We start from the raw sequence: 6,000 nt of genomic DNA on the forward strand, positions 1-6,000 counted from the left end.
CCCGCACCCCCGCCAAGACCCACCCCCCTCCCCTCCCGCCACCATACCCCCTCGACCCCCTTTGGGGTCTGTAGAAAATAATCAGCGAAAAACGTAGGAGAAAAAGAGCGTGCAAAATTATGCTGAGTGCTTGGCTGCCTGCCACACAAAGTGAAAGAAAGGCAACGACAACGACGACGTCTTCGCCGCCCCCTCGGGCCTCTCAGACCCCTCAGAGCCCTCCTCCCTCCCCAAGAGCCCCCTTTCTTACAGCCGCCCCTGGACTGTCCTCCACCCTCTAGGCTCTCCTTTTCACGAGAGCAGCATAAATACGAGGAAAACGGCTGAGAAAGAGGAAAAATCAAGGAGAAACTTGGGGTGGTGCAGGGGCGTCGGCGAGGGGGGTTTGCTTTGCCGGCAGATACTTCGAGATTTCGCCCCCAACCCCTTTCCCTCCACTGGTTTTCATGCATTTTATCAGTCGACGCTGACGATTTTCTTGGCGTTTTTATTTTTATTTTTATTATTTCGTTTTTTTTTTCTCTCGCTCTTTGCTCGGTTTCGTTTATGATTTTTTTTGCCTTTGCTCTGCTCTGGTGTTGGGTTTTTGTTTTTATTTGGGTTTCGTTTTGGGATCGGGCAAATGTATCTGTATCTGTATTTGTATCTTTATATGTGGGGCTGCTGCTGTTGTTGTTATGCTTATTGTTGTTGTTGTTGTTGTATCGCTTTTGTATCTTTTAGCGCTGTTTTGAGTTAAGCAATTGATGGATATGGTTTATTTATAACGCTTGGCGACCGAAACCGAACCGAACTGAACTGAACCGAACCTCATCATCCTCTCCATCGTCATCGTCATCGCCATCCTCATCATCGTCATCGGAATTCGAATTCCGGCGATGTCGAGCAGCTCGCACAATGAGTGCGGACGTGTATCTGAGTATCTGCAAGATACTCGTACTCGTACTCGTACTCACTTATACGCTCGCTCGCTCGCTGGCTGCGTTCGATAAACGTAAGCGTAATAATATTTTATTGAAATTTGTTTTCTTGCCTGTACTTGCCTCGCTCTCTCCTTTCCTCTTCCTCTCTCTGGGTATTTTCTTTTCGTTGCGGCTGCACGGGAAATAATTGATCTAACAAATTTTCTAAACTTTCAGTCTCGAACGTTTTTTCAAAAATTATTTAAGTATATAAAGTACTAAATTTAAGTAGTAAGTCAATTAATTTAATATTATGTACAGCTCTTATTTATACACTAATTTTATACATGTTGTGTTGTTTACTTATGTCAAGTTCTAGTTCAAAAGAATGGAAACAAATCTATTTACTAAAAAATTACATCAGTTTTCAATCAGAATTAAAACGTTTTAAGCTTTATTTTTTAAATATTTTAGCTAACATTAATTGGATTATTAAATATACAAATTTAATTTGTAAATAGTGAGAAATTTAAAATCTTAAGTCGCTTGCAAAATGTGCAATATAAAGTAACACCCAAGTGAAAAACTAAAACTTTGTTACGAAGTGAACTGTGTATAAATTAAGTATAAATATTTTATTGCTAATATTGTAGGAAATTTACTTTAACAAATAATAATCTCTTTTAATTAACACCTTAATTTAAATTTAATAATAAAATAATAACAAATATTTCTACTAATAAATCATATAATTAATGTATCCAGTTTAAATCGATTGATAATAAATTTGTATTAAATAAAGCAAACATATTAATATAGGTCAAATAAAAGTGGATAAATGATAAATGTATGCAAAATGAAGTATAAGAAGTGTTTTCAGTGTTGAGGGACTATGGGACATAGGGGCCTGCATTTCTTTTGTCGCTGCTTGCTTTTTTGCGCTCCGCTATAAGTATCTGATGGATAAATATGAGGTTAAAGCGCTGCCTGCTGCCGTCTGTCTGCCTGTAGTTTTTTTTCACTTCACTACAGTTCAGTTCACTTGCATCTGTAGCTGTAGCTGTATCTGCCTCTGCCTCTGCATCTGTATCTGTGTCTGTACTATCTGCAACCGTATCTGTATCTGTACCTGCAGCTGTAGTAATATCCATACTGATACCCGCGAACTCGAACCCAAACCCGCACCCGTATCCGTATCTGCATCTGCATCAGTGTGTTTTCTTGGGTCTCTTCTGGTCTGGAGTCGAGTGCAGCGCATTTTGATTGTTCGCCTGCTCTTTTGATGAAAACATAAATATCACAACGCCGCCGAGAGAAAAGAGCCCGAAAAAGAAGCCTCAAGACATCCAAGAAGTGGATGAGGATGAGCCACACAGTGCGATGATGATGGTTTCCACCATCGGAATTTCTAGCCAGTTCTCTCGATTCCTGTTCTCGCATTTGGAATGAATGAAAATGTTTTTCCTCTTTCCCGCTCTATTTTCTTTCTTCATTTTTGGTTTTGTGAGAGTTACAACTTCTGGGGTTCTTGGTGTTTTGTTTTTCGTGTTTTCCGAGTGCGGTAAATTGATACGGCAATGGTGGCTTAACACTGGGCGTATGACTTCTCTATTAATAAGCCTAATTAGAGCCACGAAAAATACTATTAGGCCCTGTTAAATTTGATTTTAATTAGAGATTAATTTATAATGTTAAGTTTTGAATAAAAATATCCAATATCAGCAAAGAAGGGATGTAATTAAATTCAATTTTAAAGGTTTTCAATCAGTTTATAAATTAGGAGATGAGAGATCTTGTAAGTAATTGAAGTTTTTATTATTAAATTTGTTTTTAATTTAATAATAAATACCAGGTTTTTTCCTCATTAATGTGCTATAAAAATTAAAGCTGTCATTAAATAGCATAAATAGTAAATCTTTTCATATAACTTGGAAGTGCATATATAATGTTAAATTATAAACTGAAATTATAATTAATTGCACTAGTTTCAATTTTATTACTATGTTTAAATTCTAATTAAAATAAAGCATGTAGATTTATAAACAGTTTTCCTTTTATGAAAGTATTTATTCATTGCTTAAATTTATTTTCAGTTTTTTTTATTAAATGACGAATTTCTTGACTGACTAATAATAAATATAACAGCAAATATGTGTCATTTAATTAAAAGGAAATTAACTCATGAATTGGAATTCTTTTCCAATAAAAAAAAGTCCAATAAATTTTTGAATTTTTGAATAACTTTACTTTGTTTAATAGTGAAATTTTAAAGAATTGAACAAGGGCACTCTTTTGTTTGCCTATTAACTATTTCGCCTCCAAGAAATGATTAAGCTAGACTAAAAATAAATCGAATATCGGGGAGAAATCTCATAAATTTTGGTAGAGTGAGAGGCCAGTACTTCCTCTTCACTGAGCTCCCCCTGTTTTATGACCTCTCCTCGAATAACTTAATAATTATTCATGCAGTTTACCCGACGCAATTACAACAAAAGTGGATGCCACATGCCCACGCTTTAAAAGAGCAACAACAAGAGCGATAAATAAAAACAACGATCGACAACAAACAAACAAACGAACAACAATGCCAACAACCACGAGAAAAGTGCGTTGTACATAAACGAAATCGAAACGAAACGAATAATAAATGAGAGGAAGAAGGAACGACAATACTTTATTTAGTTGAATGACTGAACGAACCCGTCAACCACACTAACAACGAAAAAATTAACACAAAAAATACTTATGCGCAATAACAACAACAACAACAACTGGCCCTCTTCGCCAACAAAAATTACCTTAAAAACACCAAACAAGCTGAAAATGAAACAACAAAAAAAAAAATGAAAAACACAAGCGAACAAAAAATCTGAAAATAAAAATACATTAAACGAAATAAGATGAATACCAAACAAATAAAAAATTTATGCGTTGCACTTGGTTGGTGGGAGGGGGATGGGGCTAAAGGGGTGCGACAGAGACAGAGCTAGGGATTGTATAAATGGAGGCGAGCGAGAAATTATGCCACAATCAAGTACAACACGACAGAAACAACAACAAACAGAGAAGAAAATTCCCCCAGAAAAGTGCGTGGCAATGGGAAACCAAACTTAGAGATGGTTACGTGATTACATTATTGAGGATTAACTAAAGTTAAGTTAGGGAAGTTCGTCTACAGTCTTAAAATAATTACATTTATGTTTTGAATTGTATTAAACCTTGTTTTTCGTTATTGGATTACATATAGTTTATCAGATTACATATAGTTTGTTTTGAATAAATGAGATGAATCAGTGATAAAAGTTTTCACCATTGGTTCACTTAAAAACTTTAATAAATTAAATTTAGTTTTAAAAGATTTTGTGAATGTAGCTACAGAGTAAAAATAAAATAATTTGAATAAAACTTTTAAATCTAATGTTTTTTATTTAAAATTTATATTTAATTTATCCTGATAAATAACTCGCTTACCCTGGAAACCATGATTATTTCATGATTTTTTATTTCGGTGAAATGAAAAAGTATTCCAGTATTTAATATTCTGTTCTGGCAAATATATAAAATGTTTAGAAAGAGTTATATAAGAACTTATTCCTTAATAATATTTTACCGATTAAGATATAAATTTGAAGAACCTTTTTTCTAGAATGACTGCGCTTAGAAGTACAAAGTGTTCTTTGTTATCTAATGGAGGTAATCTAAACAAACCCCTAACTTTCCACCTTCAAAAATCACTGGCGTCACAGAATAATCCAATCACGCAGTCATCGCCCAAATAGATCAGAAAATTTGAGATCATGTCAGAGCAGAGCAGAGAGTATAGTAGAGCAGATCACCTCCAAAAAGCACGCAAACAGAGGGCAGATGAATAAGAATCATCTCCCAACGCGATGATCATGATCAGCGGTCAATGATAATTCCATTTTGTTTTGTTTTTGCGTTTGCATGCGACGACGCTGAATCGGAATCTGAATCTGAATCTGAATCTGACTGACTACCCAACTGTTTGCCTACGAGCTGAAGCTGATGTATCTGTATCTGGGTATTTTTCTGGGTATCTGTGTATCTTTGTGTCTCTGTATCGGCTGCCACTGCAGTGGAATATGCTCGAATGCAATCCGCTGTCTGCTTACATTCCATAGATACACAAAAATAAAATGCGGCTACAATAAATAATAAGAACCGAGAAGACCAGCGAGAGAGTGTGTCTTTTTGAATGCGATAAATGCGGTAAACGGGACCAATGCAGCTGGGTATTAGGTAAAAATCAGTCCATGTCCACCCCTTTCCCAATTTTCCACTTCGCTTCGTGATGTTTCTCCCCCCCGAAGCCCACAAAACATTATCTTTCATCATAACCATTTCAAGGGAGATAGCACTTGGGTTGGGCAATTACCAATAGGCGGCAACACCTCGACGCGACTTCACTTTGGCGTCTAATTGCTTAACAAAAGCTTCAATTAAACACTTCAAAGAGCTTATTACAAACCAATAAACCGCACCACTCACCAAAGAATCCGCAGCTCCTCAGGCGGAACGACTGTGAATGTCAAGGATATGCCACAGCTACAGCAACAGCAGCAGCAACAGCCACAGATACAAATACAGATACTGATATAGACACAAATACAGAGCCATTTCACAGATACAGTCGCGGAACAAAGAGAGCACGCTCCACTCCATTCAAGTCCACTCCATCGACGTTCTGGATGGCCCGGAATATCGCTTTACACACATGATATAAGTGTCATGACTGCGTGGCCCGATAATTGTCTGTTTTGTCTCGTCTGCCGTTTGTTGACTGCTCCTCAGTTCCTCATTCTCTCAGTCCCTCAATCCCTCAGTCCCTCAGTCCCTCTGTCCCTCCATGCTGTGTCCTTCGCCCCTGCTGCTCCTGCTTATCCTGCGCATGATGGTGACGCAGTTGTGCCTTCTCGAGGCTACTGTTGTTCCCCGGCTCACAAAAGGCCTCGGAGCCTCTTTAGATGCCTACTACGAGCCCTATGCCTCTGTGCGGTTCGGTTTTAGTGGTGACTGATCCTATCTGCACTTAGAGAAACATTCCTTTACAGTTGAGTTCGAAGGAATATATAAAATA

This window comes from Drosophila gunungcola (genome assembly GCF_025200985.1).
Source record: "Drosophila gunungcola strain Sukarami chromosome 3L unlocalized genomic scaffold, Dgunungcola_SK_2 000003F, whole genome shotgun sequence".
Classification (NCBI taxonomy): Eukaryota; Metazoa; Arthropoda; class Insecta; order Diptera; family Drosophilidae; genus Drosophila; species Drosophila gunungcola.